The sequence below is a fragment of the Lactuca sativa genome, chromosome 3 (assembly GCF_002870075.4).
Source record: "Lactuca sativa cultivar Salinas chromosome 3, Lsat_Salinas_v11, whole genome shotgun sequence".
Lineage (NCBI taxonomy): Eukaryota > Viridiplantae > Streptophyta > Magnoliopsida > Asterales > Asteraceae > Lactuca > Lactuca sativa.
Genome location: NC_056625.2, coordinates 136,783,372 through 136,800,880, shown reverse-complemented (window position 1 = coordinate 136,800,880; position 17,509 = coordinate 136,783,372).

Here is a 17,509-nt window from a genome sequence, read left to right as displayed (position 1 = left end):
TATAAGTGTGTACCTTACCATCAATGTCGGTCTTCTTCTTGAAGATCCATTTGCACCCTACAGTCTTACGACCTGTTACATTCTTAACCAAGTTCCAAACTTGATTGTCATAGATGGATTGTATCTTGCTGTCCATTGCCTCTTTCCACTTGGCTGACTCAGGGTCTGCCACGGCTTCCACGTAACTGTTAGGTTCATCCTGACCTATCAGTGTCTCATCACTGATAAGTGTATCACCTTCCGCAGTAATATGGAATCCATAGTAGTGCTCAGGTGTATTCCTAACCCTTGTGGAACGCCTCAGAGGTACAGACTTGTCAATTGGCTCAACAGGAGTTTCCTCCTCAAGTTGAGTGCTAGGGTTTGAAGTTCCTTCACCACTTGACTCTTGAATTTCTTCAAGGTCAACTTGCCTCCCACTGTTTCCTTGGCTTATGAACTCTCTCTCTCTCTCTCTCTCTCTCTCTCTCTCTCTCTTTCTCTCTCTTCTCTCTCTCTCTCGAAAGAAAGCCCTCCTAGCTACAAAGACCACATTTTCACTAGGTCTGTAGAAGAGGTAACCAAAGGATTGTTGTGGGTAGCCGATGAAAATACACCTCTCTCTTCGAGGTTTGAGCTTATCATGAGTCTCGCATCTCACGAAAGCCTCGCAACCCCAAATCTTGATATGGTCAAGTTTGGGTATCTTACCAGTCCATATCTCATGAGGAGTTTTGGCAACTTTCTTTGTAGGGACCAGATTAAGGATATGGGCGGCAGTCTATAAGGCATACCCCCCAAAATGAGATTGGCAGCGAAGCTCGACTCATCATGGAATGAACCATATCCAACAAGTTTTGATTACGCCTCTCAGCCACACCATTCAATTTCGGTGTCCTGGGAGGTGTCAATTGTGAGAAAATCCCACATTCCCTAAGATAGTCGAGGAACTCTGAACTAAGATACTCACCACCTCGATCGGATCAAAGCATCTTCATATTCCTGCCCAATTGATTCTCGACTTCCTGTTTAAATTCATTAAACCTTTCGAAAGTCTCTAACTTATGCTTGATTAGGTAGACATATCCATATCTACTGTAATCATTAGTAAAAGTCAAATAATAATGATTAGCATCCCTTGTGGCATGTTTGAAGGGTCCACACACATCTGTGTGTATGAGATCCAACAAACCTTCACCCCTTTCACAAGAACCTGTGAAGGGTGACTTTGTAATTTTTCTAAGTAAGCATGATTCGCAACTATCATCTGACTTTAGGTCAAATGACTCCAAGACTCCATCCTTTTGGAGTTGGCCTATGCGTTTCTTGCTTATATGTCCAAGACGACAATGCCATAATGATGCTTTATCCAAGTTATTATCATTAACAGAATCAATACACAATACATTATTTCCTAAGTTATCAGCCACAAATACTGTTTCATACACACCATCACAATGTAATGCTTTAAAATAAAGAACATTATTAAAGAAAGCATTAATCGAACCAACTTCATTATCAAATGAAAAGGTAAAACCTTGTTTGTACAATGTATGAAAGGAAATAATGTTTCTTGCCATTTCTGGCGAATAACAACACTTATTCAAATCTAAACTAAACCCACTACTTAGCGATAAAGTATAAACTCTAATCTTGGTGACAGGTAAAGCTTTCCTATTCCCCATGATTAAGTTTATTCTTCCATGCTCTACATTCTCACTCCTTCTTAGTACCTGCAAATCAGAACATATATGAATACCACAACCAGTATCAAGGACCCAAGAGTTAGAATGGGGTGAGGTATTAGATAATATAGTGTAAATACATGCATGGTTGGGTTTAACTTTCCCATCGTTCACATCTTGCTGGTATTTTGGGCAGTTCGGCTTCCAATGTGATTTTTCATGGCAATAAAAGCATTCCGCCTCTTTTGAGTCAGAAGAAGGGGTGACAAAACCTTTCTTGGTGCCACTTGAAGAAGACCCGTCAAGGGTCCTCGCCTTGGTACCCTTCGAAGAGATCTTCCTCTTCTTCCCTCTACTTTTCCTGATTTCCAAAACCGAAGCGGAGTTTGGAGTATGAGTGTTTACAACCGACTTCCCCTTAAGACCTGTTTCTACGGTCTTGAGAAGTCCCTGAAGTTTGCTGAGTGTGACCTCTTCCTTATTCATGTGATATGTCATGCGAAATTGATCATAGCACGATGGTAAGGAGTGCAAAATGATATCTATTGCAAGCTCCTCAAGGAAGTTCACATTAAGCTTCAGCAACCGATCCGCATCCCTTTGCATTTGCTGCATGTGGCTCGTAACCGACTCTTTTTCCTTCATCATGGTTGTTATCATGGAGAAGATGATTTCATACCTCTCTTGTCGTGCACTTTGATGGTATATTTCCTTCAGATCTTGGTGCAGTTCAAAAGGGTAGAAGCCCACATAGGACTTTTGGATTCTGCTGTCATTGTGGGCAACATGATGCATGCCACTTTGGTAGCATCCCTTTCATGTACCTGGAAGTCAGCGATCTCCTTGGGAGTTGTAGTGGTCTCATCAATCTCCTTAACCTCCTTGTTGAGGACATATTCTTTGTCCTCATAGCGGGTAATCATCCTGATGTTTCTGATCCATTCACTGAAGTTGGATCCATCAAAAGTGACTTTCCCACACAAGTTCATAAGGGTAAAGGAGTCATTAGGATTAGAGCCAAAAGCATCGTTGTTTGAAGACATCTGAGATAAGAGGACAAGATTAGTTTAGATATTAAGAGAGTCCTTAATAAAACACCCAAATGTAATATTAAGGCTAGGATCCAATCACAATATATTATAACTTAGAGGAGGTATGCCGTAATCCAAGCTATAACATATTTGAAAGGTAGGTGAATGACGATTCACCAATTTCCACCATTAAAAACGAAATATTAAATATTAGATTTTTCATTGGTTCTTAGAAATTCCTAGATTCTTTCGAGATTCAATGAACTTTTCAAAGGCATGTTTCAATCTCGAGTGTGACCTCCAAGTTTTGTGACTGGGATACCGAGGATCACAAAACGAGGTGTGAAGTAACCATGCAAATCACTTGGTACCCTTAAATTTTATCACTCAATCGATGTGCCGGTAAACCACACACGCTCCACCGATACTATGATAAACCTTAAGTCACCCTTTACCAACCTTGTTAAGTCCAAGTTAGTGTGCCGGTTAACCACACACGCTCCACCAACGACTTAAACAAATTGTAAAGTGTAATTTCTTGGATTAGCACCTTATTCACATTTTTCCTAAAGTAACTAAGATTGGGAATTTAAAAAAGCATTTAGTTACTTATAATATTCATCATACTTTTAATGAGAATTTATAAGTTCTTGTCTTACCCGTTCGGCTAACGACCCTCCACCGATCAACAAAGCGGTGGGTGAGAGTTGACACCCATTAATTTGCCATTTTATAGGCAACAACCTTATACCCCCCTTATAGACCGGCTTCGTAAATGAGGCGTACGAGCGGTAAGATGACTTGATCTTATATATATATATATATATATATATATATATATATATATATATATATATATATATATATATATATATATATATAACTTATAATATTATAAAGTATAGGGGTTGAATTTTAACTTTTAAAATTCTAAGGGTTGGAACTAAAGTTTTAATCAAGACGTTACTTGTTCCAAAACTTTAGGGAAAGTTTTGTAAACTTTCAAAACTTTTCATTTCTTATAACTTATGATTTAATTGAGTAATAAAATGAAGACTCTTCATTCTTATGACTCATGTGTTCTTTTAATGGTTTTAATAAAAGTGTGACTTTTGATTTTCCATAACTTGAGGATAAGTTATGGACTCCATTAAAACATATTCTGATCATGAATTAAACTACCATGAAGGTTACAAGCAATTCCTATGATCATCTAATCTTCATAAGTTCAAGAACATGAATTATGAACACTTTCTAGAATCAAAAACTACACTTAAAAGCTTTGTAATTTTGATAATTGCCATTGCAAATGGATTAGCATAAACATTACACCATCAAAAACAAGTATTCAAGTACCAAAACAGGTTAGGGTAATGTTTCTAGTCCACTTCCAGCAACAAAAGTCGAAAATCTGCATTCTAAGGCTCCTACTCGTCGAGTGCACAAACCTACTCGGCGAGTCCTCCCATGGACTCGGCGAGTTCAGCAGGTAGACAACAAAAAATTGACTTTTTTCAACAATTTTGCACAAATAACAAACAAACAAACCTAGGCTCTGATACCACTGATGGGTTTTGAGCATTCTAACACTTCCTAAGTGTACATGCAACCCTAATAACCTTGGATCTATGTTTGTCTAATTATCATGAAAAGTTGAATTCCAAGGTTATATTCTTATCTAGCATACATGGGGAACAATTTTTAACTTGAATGAAAGATAGAATAACTTACCTTGTTGTTGCTTATGATCCTTGAAACCTTGTGAGCCTAGCACCCCAAGTGTGATGCTCTAAATGCTTCACACAACACCAAATGCTTTTGGAATGACTTTAGAGAGAATACACATTTCTAAAATCGGCCTAGCCCTCACTTGTTCATGTGTATAGCCGATTTTGGTGGAGAATATGTTCTTTATATAGTGTTGACACATCTAGGGTTACACCATGTAAACCCTAATGTTTCATGACTCTTCATTTCCATGAGCCATGGGTTTGTAACTCCCATGGAGCATCCTATGGGTTTAACCCAACTTGATAATCCATGGAGCCTCTTAGCCCACTATACAAGTTATGGATGATTTACATAATCAACCCATATATTTAATTAGTTATCTTTTGATCACTTAATTAATTCTAAATTAATTCTTGAACAAACTAATTAAATAATATTATTAATATATTAGAACTTATAATATATTAATAATCCACAAGTGTTATTTCTCTCATTTATTCTATCCAATTGCATGGTGCCATGCAACCCAAATGGACCTTGCCGGGTCGGGGCAAGTACATACCATAAATAGTTATGGACTTAGATACCTTATCCAACAAGATGCACGTACAGAGAAAACCCTAATCTAGTAAAAAAAATTACTCCAAAAGTAAACCTAATGATTATTTATAGGGAACAATAAATATATGCCATAAATATAAAATATATACCTAATTTAAAACCAATTCCTTAGAGTTGTTCTTAACTATCCAGATTCTCTCCATGGTATTTGTTGAAGATTCAAGGGGGAGTGATGATTATTCAAAGGGGTGTTCGTATTTGGAAGATTTATTCTATTCCTTTCGCTTTGAAGGCCCCATGTAACGATGATTCTAACAATTTAGGGGGAGAAATGCCAAGAAGATCGGAAATCGTGATCTTCATCTGTTTCAACATCTAGGGGGAGATTGTTGAGTATTTGAGATATTGAAACTGATATGGCATATTTGGTTATTTAGGGAAGCCTTTTTAGGGTTAATCCTTTTATGATTCCCAACGGTTCCTTTACAGTAGAAGTTCTTAATCGAGCTCTTCTAATGCATTGGTTTTATATTAGGCATAGATTTTATATTTATGGCATATATTTATTGTTCCCTATAAATAATCATTAGGTTTACTTTTGGTGTAAGCTTTTGACTAGATTAGGGTTTTCTCTGTATATTCATCTCATAATCAATACAAGAAAAACCTTTATCAGATTACTTGCATATGTTGGTGATTGATTCTTGATTGTTCTTGATATTCCGCATTCGTCATCTCATATTTATTCCGCTTAAATGCTTTTGTTTTATTTATGCGGATTGGGCCTGTCCATACGTGGTTTATTCTTTGGGTTAGACTATATATTATGCATGCATGTATAGCATTAAGATAGAGATCTTATTAATTGCTTTTGCATTGTAACCCTATACACACCTCTACAGTCGAAGTTGTACATCGAGCTCTTCTGAGGTGTGAGAGATTAATCATTCAACATCATTTGTCTCATTCTAGTGTTCTTAATTACTTCTTATCTGTTTTAAATCTATCGATCTAACAGCTCAATATTCTGATCAGAAAACATTAACCTATTAACAGAAAGTTATGAAATTTATAAAACTAGTATAGTAACAATAGTTCAAAGTTAATTTGAATATTTGAATAAGGTGTACTATTGTGGAATAATCTTCTTGGATATAAGAATTACATTACCAAATAACCATTTGAAAAGGATTTTGAAATTCATTTGACTACAAGTCTAATGATAAATGTAAGTATGATGTGAAGAGGTGTGACTCGAGCATTGTATTATGGTGTGAATATTTGTTAAAATTAGTTTAACTAATGTGAAGTGGCATTCACTACTCGCTTGCGCATATTGAAGTCTACGATTATGAGGATAACACTCATGGTGAAGCGATAAACAATCTAAGACTTAGAATTGGTATGTGTTATCTCGTTAGAAAACCCATCAAACCTTTTGGGTGGTTGTTTAACCAACCTTTTTAGAACAAAGTGTATGTTGCTTGAAGGGAAATCTTTTAAGTAAAGGAGCAGATATCCAAAAGGGCTAAAGGGAGCCATACCGATCTTAATAAGATTCAAGAGTCAACCAATGAATAACCCACACGTGTCCTTAGCATTCAACTCAAGATTTAAATAGCTATTGAAGAAACTAACATACCTCCACCTCTTCCTTATAAAACTGAGATAGGATGGAATACACCTAGGTATATAAGAATTTATACTATTAAGGTATATAAGTCACTAGTGGATCATAATGTCACAACTAGAAATTTTATGCCTTGTAACTACAACACTTAAGTAAAATTATGAATCAAAAACTTAAGAACATGTATGATGCTTACTTTATGACAACAAAGTTTCAATCAAATACACCATGCAAGCATTTCAAGTAGTCAATAGGCAATTGGAAACCCTAGAAGTTCTTGTTTAAGTCCATTTTTGGATTAGGACTTCCTTATTGGGCCCAATGGACCAATAAGCTTCCAATTTGACCATCTTGGGTTTAGAACTCTTAAATGGGCTCTAATTGGACCCATTTTCATTTAATTCAATATTTTGGGCCATATTGGGCCTAGAATGAAATAGATTAATTATATGAACCCTTTTGGGCCATATTTAACCTAATGTAGCCCTAATAGGTCATAAGAATCATATTTATGGTTATTTAGACCAAACACCACTTAACATAATCATGAAAAAGGCTTAAGCCTACAAGGCCCAAATTCTTTTCTCTTCCTCTCAAATTCTCGGCCCAAGCCCATGTAAAAAGGGAGAGTTGACTTTCATGGCCACCTCATTTTTACATTATGGTTTTCCATGCATCTTATCTCATACTTCCATGCACACATCACTTCAAGATCTCTCTCTTTCCCTCTCTCTTGCTCTCGGCCGATTCCAAACACACACACACACACACAATTCTCCCACAAATCTCTCAAGAAAACTCGCTCCACTCTTCATCAAGATCTCGAATTTTAGAAGGTTTTTCAAGAAGATATTTCCACAAATTCTTCATCTAAAGTAAGATTATGCTTGGATATATGATCTAGATTCTTTGTTTTATCAAAAATCTCTTTCTAATCCTTGCAAAAATCATGATCACTCTCTTAGAAACTCCCTAAGTTCGAAATCAACAAGGGAAGACTTGTTAGAGCCGAAAACAACGTCAAACTTCTTCCAATCTTCTCCAAAACCGAAACCCAACTCAAGGTGAGCTTCATACCCCCTATTTTTCGGTTTTTATAAGTTTTGTGGGGGAGAATACAAGAAAATGTGTAGATCTATGAGTATACGTATGCTTGGTGTGATTTCTATGTTTATATATATGTTCTTATGTGATTGTGGTGTTGGATCTAGTCAAAAAGTCCTTAAAACCAAGATCTACATTAAGTTGTATCAAATGAGTATAAACTATATTATTTCACACAAAACATTTCTAGAAAAATAACCAAGTTGGTTAATATGAACATCTATGGGCTTAAAACCCATTTTTGGGCTCAAAATGCTAAAAATATAAAACTAAAGGGCCCAAAACGACAAAATACAAATTCTGAAGGTTGAGATGAGTCAAAACAATTCCAAAAATGTATTTTCTGAAAATTTACCCTTTTGAAGGATTAAAATGTGGATTTTTAAACATAATGGGCCAAAAATGAACTTTTCGGCCCAATATAGCCCAAATTGCGAGATTTTTAATTTAGAAGGGCTGCAACTGCACTTTTCTGTAAAACAGGGGACTACTAGTGTACCAATTCCATTTCAAGGGTTAAAAATACATTTCAAATTTAAAAGGGACCAAAGATGCAAAAATTTTCCATTTTGGGTCAAAATTGTAAAAATTGCGAAAATATAGGTTTCAACCGAGAAAACTTCATTCTGAGGGACTAAAACTGTTTTTCAAGAAAATTTAAGCTGAAAAATACCTTTTCAACAAGTTTTGATACTAAAGTGTCAAGAAAAATGGTTTAAGGACTAAAATGGAAATTCTTTTATGTAAAGGGTTAAAAGTGTAAATTTATCTAAGAAGGGGCTTCAAAAAGAAAAATTCTAATGTTTTAAACAATAAATCCTTTAAGATAAAATACGAGTATCACGACTACCGGCGAAACATAATACACCTACAACACCAAAATCGTTACCAAACGAATTGATTCGGTCTTGAATCAATAACGAATCAAAAATCAATACACAACGATACTTCAATACACACGCGGAAATTATGGGAAGTCAATACACACATGGGAATTCACCAGACGTCGATACACCATCTTTGGGCCCAAAAAGTTCAAATCGTGCTTGTTGGGCCTAGCTAGCCCAATGACATGATCTTTAGGCCCGAAGGAAACGCGCTTACATGTTGTTGGGTCTTACACGACCTAGTACCGTGTAAAAGGACTTTCAATAGCTTTTGTGTTGTTGGGCCCCAAGGGTCCTTTGGCTCTGCTATTAGAGTCGAGAAGTTAAATGCGAGCCGGGCCAAGGGCCTTTCGCATTCACGATAGCCTTTAACGACTCATGGAATTAACGGGGGCTTCGCACCCTCTTTTCTTCCTAGGTTGTGGGGCTATGGGAAGTCAGGGTAGTTGGATTAGGTGACTAGTACAGACGACGCCTAAGGGTTCGTTTGTATAGTCGTAAGCTAGCCATTTTTCATTAATTCTTGATTACAACAACTCACCACCCTTAATTAATCCAATGTCACCTGGAATTATCGAATACACACGTCGCTACGGTATAACCAAAGATAAAACGCGTAATTTAAAGTATTAGGAAAACATCGGGTTTTCCTAGGGATTTCAACCCTTACACCTACGAGATGCATACCAAGTATAACAATTTTTCACACTTATAGAAACAAACAAGCATACTTACGGATCCTCACACTTTTTTCTTACTTACAATAATCTTTTCAGAAAATATCGGATTTTCTGGTGGTTTTTCAAAATAATACAAAACACTGTGTTTCAAACATTACTTATGAACTCACCAACATTTTATATGTTGACGTTTTTCAAAATACTTGTATTCTCAGGTAACAGGTAAATCGAAGGAAAAATGTACTCAGTGATGTCTTGTTGTTTGTTTAACTAGTATCGAACAATTTACTTTTTGGGAATGTAATGTTTTGAAACAATGTACTAAATGTAAACACTACCAGTTGTAATATTTCAACGCATGGTGATGAATGATGTTATGTTTCATGTATATTCACTGTGATGGTATTTAATTGAGTCACAACAGCCCTCGGACGTTTCCGCCGTCTGGTTCGGGGGTGTGACACATAATCTGAGTATACCAGGTATCAAGATACTCCATAGTCTTGACCTTATCACTGCTAGAGCGTTAGATAATGCGTCTTTTTTAGGTCTGTTCCTACTGCTCTAAGAAAAATTAGAAAAGAAGACAGTGCCCCTCATTTACTTCCTTTTGGTTCATTTGTTATTAACACTTTTTTTCCACTAGGTGTTGAGCTAGAGGAGTTCAAGTTTGTTCGCTCTCCAATGCATGGGATGTTCAATAAAGGTGGAAATTAGAATATCTGCTTCATGAGAACTACTAATATTCCTAAAGTTCCAACAAGTCAATTGTTTTAGTTAAGGCTAGTGTACATGAAACAAAACATTACATGTAGTTTTCATATTCTACTATCATCTAAATTGAGTAAAAGAAAGGTGCATTGAATGAAGATTACTATTCGTGAATCAAAACAGGAATTATCAAGGAAGCTGAAAGTGTCAATTTTCACATCCATGAAGTTTTTTGGGGCTCCTATTAAATGCTTTGACATCATTACAATGGAGGAAATTATTAGGTCACAACTCTTGTGTTGTCCAAGGTTATTAACTATTGCTAATATATCTAATAATAACAGGGTCCTCTTGTGTTGCCCATATGACTCAAAGTGAGTAGAATAAATAAAGTAGGAATTGGTTTATTAGTTATTATGGATTAATAATTAGTTAGAAACTATATGAAAAATATTTTGGGAAATAATTAACATTTTAATTAATTAAATGCTTGAATATTAATTAATCAATAGTTGATTAATCATGAATGTTCCAAAACCATTTATAGGATTAGTGTTGGACAAAATATCTCTTGGATAAGAGAGAATTTCGTTTTTGGCTCATTGTCACACATGGGATAGAGTACAAAACCTAGGAAGGGATCCAAGGCTATAAATAGGGCGTTAGGGATGTCATTCTTCCTTTCACCTTCACTTGATGTTTCTGATGGGTTTTAGCCATAAGAACTATCCTATGTGCGCATGCAAAACCCTAATGCTTGGATCTAGGCTTTCTAATAAACATGCTTTGAATCCAAGACTTCTAATTACTAATTAGGTTAAATAACAACATTGAAATAGATCTAGAATCATACCTTTGAGTTCCTTGTTGATCTTGAGGTCTTGGAGCTTCTAGAGTCACAAATGTCACTCCTCTAATGGCTTACAAACACCAAAGCAAGGAGGATGATTTGGGAGAGAGGAGAGGGGAGGAATTTCGACCAGAGTTCTCTTACTTAATCAGAGGTATCGAATTCCCTATGCCATGGGGTCTATTTATACTTGTAGACTCCTTAAGGGTTACAACCTAAACCCTAATTGGATAATCTTCTCTTAAGGCTATCCAAATCCATTCCTAGATAAGCATATGGACGATTTTAGCTTTCCTAAAGCTCTTAGAATCCTTCCAAACCATATCCTAATGGATTTACAGTCTAAAGCTTAACTATCAAACAATTGACAGTTTATACCCCTTTATTTAATTAATCTCTTTAAGTCACCAAATTAATTCTAATTAATTCTATGACTTATATTAATCAAATAACAAATATATTATTCATTATATTATTCTCATAATATATTAATAATATTTATTCTCTCTTAATAAATCATCCTATCAAGTTGCTATGGTGAAGGCAACCCAAAAGGACCATGCACAACCGGATATAGTTACAGCCTTAGACACTATTCCAACAGTCTCCCACTTGGATAAGTCTAGTAACTATACAAGTACAATCCGGTTTGCAATCGTAGCTCTCAAAGACGCTGTCAACTCTGATCTAATCAATCTTGTCCTTTAGATAAGGGAACGTACAGTCCTTTGTTAGATATCATGCTGACAATCCTATGGAATGGTTAGTCAAGCATTTAGGTTTCTCGATCTGTGATTTATTTGACATAGAACTTAATCGAACACATTAATTCAGTTCTGACCGGGCCCGGCACATAAGTCAAATCAAATCATCGAGCGGCCGAGATATCGCTTTTACCTTCTTAGATAAAAGTTACAGATAAACTTCGACTTATATGCATTTACTTATTCATTTACCAACTATACACAACAATATGTTTTATAACATCAAGTTACTGATGCGTTTTCGTATTATCAATGTACAATCAATTAACAAATAATAAACCATATATCTAGGTTTTAAGACTATATGATATTATCGTCTTGCGATCACCTTTTATATCTTATTCCATAAGGTGATTCCATCAAGCGCGGGTTTATTCCAATGCTCAAAACTAGTTCATAAGCACTCATGAACGTTGCAGCAATCCTTTGCTATGTCTAACACCATTTAGACATTCTACACACCAATTCATGACAATCTTCTTTCATATCTACTTCCAATATATGAACGATTGTGGACCATTTGAACAATTCTATTATTCCTAATAATTTCAATTATTCTGGAAGTCAAAACATGCAAAGTGAAACAATAGCTAAACAATTAACATAAGATAGTAACATTACTCATAAATAAAACTCCTTTATTTAATCATCAAATGTCAATTACATTTATCTATTACACGTTTCTAATACTATCTAATCTATGCTAATATCATCCTTCAGCCCAATACTCCTAGCATGCTGCAAGTGCTTAACCCTACTCAGTCCCTTCGTAAGCGGATCTGCTGGGTTATCTTCTGATGATATCCTCTTAACTACGAGTTGTCCTTCTTCTACACGATGTCTAATGAAGTGATACTTTCTGTCGATATGTCTTGATCTACCATGATCCCTCGGTTCCTTGGTTAAAGCAACCGCACCTTCGTTATCACAGAAAATCTCCATTGGCTCCTTTATGGCAGGTACGACTCCAAGATCACCGATGAAGTTCTTTAGCCATATTGCCTCCTTCGACGCTTCACTCGCTGCAATGTACTCTGATTCGCACGTTGAATCAGCTACAGTTTCCTGCTTGGAACTTTTCCATGTCACTGCTCCTCCATTTAGGGTAAAGACCCAGCCCGACTGCGAACGGTAGTTGTCCCTGTCGGTTTGAAAACAGGCGTCACTATACCCTCGCACCTTCAAGTCATCACTTCCTCCGAGGACTAAGAACCATTCCTTCGTCCTCCGAAGGTACTTAAGGATATTCTTCACCGCAATCCAATGTGCTTTGCCAGGATTCCCTTGATATCTGCTAACCATGCTCAAAGCGAAGGCTACATCAGGTCGAGTACAAGTCATAGCGTACATGATTGAGCCAACTGCGGAAGCGTATGGTACTCGGCTCATTTCTGCTATCTCAGCTTCGGTACTCGGACTTTGAGTCTTACTCAACTTGGCATTACTTTGTATCGGTAGTTCTCCCTTCTTTGAGTTTTCCATACTAAAACGTTTTAGTACCTTCTCTAAGTAAGTATTCTGACTAAGTCCAATTAGTCTCTTACTTCTTTCTCTTACTATCCTTATTCCCAAAATGTAAGAAGCCTCTCCGAGGTCCTTCATAGCGAAACACTTCCCGAGCCAGGACTTTACCTCCTGCAGAGTCGGGATGTCGTTTCCTATGAGTAATATGTCATCGACATATAGAACGAGGAAGCTTACTATACTCCCACTGGCTTTGACATATACACAAGATTCGTCTTCGCTTCGTACAAATCCAAACTCTTTGACTTTCTCATCGAAACAAAGATTCCATCTGTGAGATGCTTGCTTAAGTCCATAAATGGACTTCTCAAGCTTACACACTCTATCCGGATGCTTCGGATCCACAAACCCCTCTGGCTGAGCCATGTAAACATCCTCAGCCAACTTTCCGTTAAGGAAAGCGGTCTTGACATCCATTTGCCAAATCTCATAATCATGAAATGCGGCAATTGCTAACATCACTCTAATAGATTTAATCTTCGCAACTGGTGAGAAGGTCTCATCATAGTCAACTCCGGGAGTTTGAGTAAAGCCCTTCGCGACCAATCGCGCTTTATATGTGTGTACGTTCCCATCCACGTCGGTCTTCTTCTTGAAGATCCATTTGCACCCAACGGTCTTACGTCCGGGCACGTAATCAACCAAATTCCAAACTTGGTTATCATACATGGATTGGATCTCGCTATCCATTGCCTCTTTCCACTTTACAGACTCCGGGCCTGCCATGGCTTCCTTGTAGCTATTAGGTTCATCAAGATTTACTAGTGTACCATCACTAATATACGTGTCCCCTTCGGTAGTAATATGAAAGCCATAAAACTGGGGATGAACTCTAACTCTATCAGAACGTCTAAGAGGTAAGGATTCGTCAATTGGTTCAACCGGAGTTTCCTCCTTGGGTTGAGTGCCAGCGGTAGAGGTTCCTTCATCCATAAACTCTTGAATCTCTTCAAGTTCGATTTGCCTCCCACTGTCTCCTTGGCTTATGAGTTCTCGCTCTCGGAAAACTCCTCTCCTCGCAACGAAGACAACATTGTCCTTCGGTCTATAGAAGAGATATCCAAAGGATGTCTGCGGGTAGCCGATGAAAATACATCGCTCACTTCGAGGTTCAAGCTTGTCGTGAGTATCTCGTCTTACGAAAGCCTCGCAACCCCAAACCTTGATATGTGCCAACGAGGGAGCTTTCCCTGTCCACATCTCGTGAGGTGTTTTGGCAACCTTCTTAGTAGGGACTCGGTTAAGGATATGGGCGGCAGTCTCTAAGGCATACCCCCAGAAAGAAATTGGTAGTGAAGCACGACTCATCATAGAGCGAACCATATCCAATAAGGTTCGATTACGCCTTTCTGCCACACCATTCAACTGCGGTGTCCTAGGAGGCGTCAATTGCGAAACTATTCCACACTCCTTGAGATAATCGTGGAATTCAAGACTTAGGTACTCTCCTCCTCGATCGGATCGAAGCATCTTGATTTTCCTGCCCAATTGATTCTCCACTTCATTCTTGAACTCTTTGAACTTTTCAAAGGTGTCTGACTTTTGCTTGATTAAGTAGATATACCCATATCTACTATAGTCATCGGTAAAAGTCACATAGAAGCGGTTCCCATCCTTCGTGGTTGATCTAAACGGTCCACATACATCGGTATGTATTAGGTCCAATAGACCCTCGCCCCTTTCACAAGTACTTGTGAAGGGCGACTTAGTCATCTTTCCAAGCAAACAAGACTCGCATGTGTCATCTTCCCTAAGGTCGAATGACTCCAACACTCCATCCTTTTGGAGTTGGGCTATGCGTTTCTTGTTGACATGTCCAAGATGACAATGCCACAAGGATGCTTTATCCATACTAGTGGAAGAATCAATATTCAAAACATCATTTCCTAGGTTATCAATAATCATAACGGTTTCATATATTCCATTACATGGTATAGCTTCAAAGTAAAAGACACCATTTAGATAAGCCAAAATAGAACCATTCTCATTATTAAAAGAAAATCTAAATCCTTGTCTATATAAACCATGAAATGAAATGATGTTTCTTGCCATTTCTGGCGAATAGCAACAATTGTTCAAATCTAAAACTAAACTATTCCTAAGCACTAAGGAATACACTCCAATCTTGGTCACAGGCGACGATCTTCTGTTCCCCATGATTAGATTGATCCTTCCTTGCTCCACATCCCTACTTCTTCTTAGTCCCTGCACATTAGAACAAATGTGATAACCACAACCGGTATCAAGAACCCAAGAAATAGCATGATTAGAATCGTTAGATGTGATTGTATATATACCTGCGAAAGATGGCTTGATCTTTCCTTCTTTGATCGCTTGCAGGTAATCCGGGCAGCTTCTCTTCCAATGTCCTATCTTGTGGCAGTGGTGGCACTCTGCCTCCTTCGGGTTAGAGCAGGGCTTGGCGGGATCAACTTTGGTCCCACTAGAAGAGGCACCATCTCGGGCTTTCACCTTGCGATAGTTCTTCGATGAAGCTTTCCTCTTCTTTCCCTTCCCTTGTCCAATAGCCAAGACAGGAGCAGCGGGCGGATTGGGAGTAGGTGCAACAGACTTGTCTTTGAAGTTGCTCTCAGCAACCCTCAAGAGACCTTGGAGCTTGCTTAGGGTGACCTCTTCTTTGTTCATGTGGTAGGTCATCCTAAATTGATTGTACATCGGAGGCAAAGAGTGAAGCACCATGTCGATCGCCAAATCCTCACCGAAGTCAACATTTAACTTGCGAAGGCGGTCGACATACCTTTGCATCTTTTGCAAGTGCACGGTAAGAGATTCTCCATGACCCATCTTTGCGGAAATCATGTTAGTGAAAATCTCGTACCTCTCTTGTCTCGCGTTTTGGTGGTACCTTTCCAATAAGTCTTGGTGCATCTCGTACGGGTACATGTCCTCGTAGGACTTTTGGAATTCGGAGTTCATAGTGGCGATCATGATGCAATGTACCTTCGTTGCATCTCGCTCATGAGTTTCAAAGGCGGTGATTTCGGCTGGAGTAGCGATTTCGGTGTTGATTTTCTCGAGCTTCTCATCGAGGACATACTCTTTGTCCTCATAGCGAGCAATGGTGCGAATGTATCTTATCCATTCGCTAAAGTTCGTTCCATCGAAGGTGACCTTTTGGCAAAGGCTCATCAATGTGAAAGAACTAGCAGCAGCGTTGTTTGCGTTCGACATCTACAATTAGAAAAGGACAAAGATAGATTAGAATAAGAATCCCTAATTATCACCCAATAAGAAAATTAGGGCTAGGATCCAACAATAACATTTACATACTAGAAAAGGGATGCCGTAATCTAACATGCAAATAAATTGAAGGTAAGTGAATGACGATTCACTAATTCTCCATTACGAAACTTAAACTATTAATCCTAAGTGTTTTTGAGAATTCCTAGGTTCGGATGAGATTCATTGAAACTATTCAATGGCATGTTTAAATCTCGATATGCCCCTCTTGTTTGTGACTGGGATGCCGAGGATCACAAAGCGGGTGTGAATTACCATGCAAATTCACATGGCGCCTTCATTGTAACAATCACCTATTCGATGTGCCGGTAAACCACACACGCTCCATCGAACTATGATAAACAACGAATCACCCTTTGCCACCTTCGCTTAGAACCAATTAGTATGCCGGTAAACCACACGCGCTCCACTAACATCTTAGCAAGGTGCAAAGTGTAATTTCATGGGATTGCATCAATTCACTTTTCCTAAAGTAACTAGGATTGGGAATTTTTTTTTTAAGAAAATGTGTAGTTACTTTATATTTCTTATTATACTTTTAATGAGAGGATGAGGTTGCCCTATCCTACCCGTTCGGCTAACGACCCTCCACCAATCAAGCAAGCGGTAGGTGTGAGTGTACACCTATTAAGCGCCATTTTATAGGCCACAACCTTATACCCACCTTATAGATCGGCTTCGTGAATGAGGCCTACTAATGGTAAGACTAGCATTTAGTTATACATATATATATTATTCTAGTAATATCATATTAGTATAGGGTTGTATTTTAAAACTTTTAAAATCTAGGGTTTTTGAAATTTAAGTTGTCTAAATTAAAACTTTTAATCACAAAAGTAAATTTCAAAACAAAAGGGTAGGTTTTAAACATTTAAAACATGGAGGATCAAATAACAAATAATTCCAATTAACAATTAATATCCTAATTATCTATATTTGATTTATTCAAGATTTCTTTTTAAGATAATTACCAAAATAATAATTAATTATCATATAAGGAAATTAAATATTTAATTAGTTGATAATTACCTTTAACTAGATCAAGATAATAGTTATATTTATCAGAAAAACGAATTAATATTGATCTAATTAGTTTATGGTAAGTTAAGAT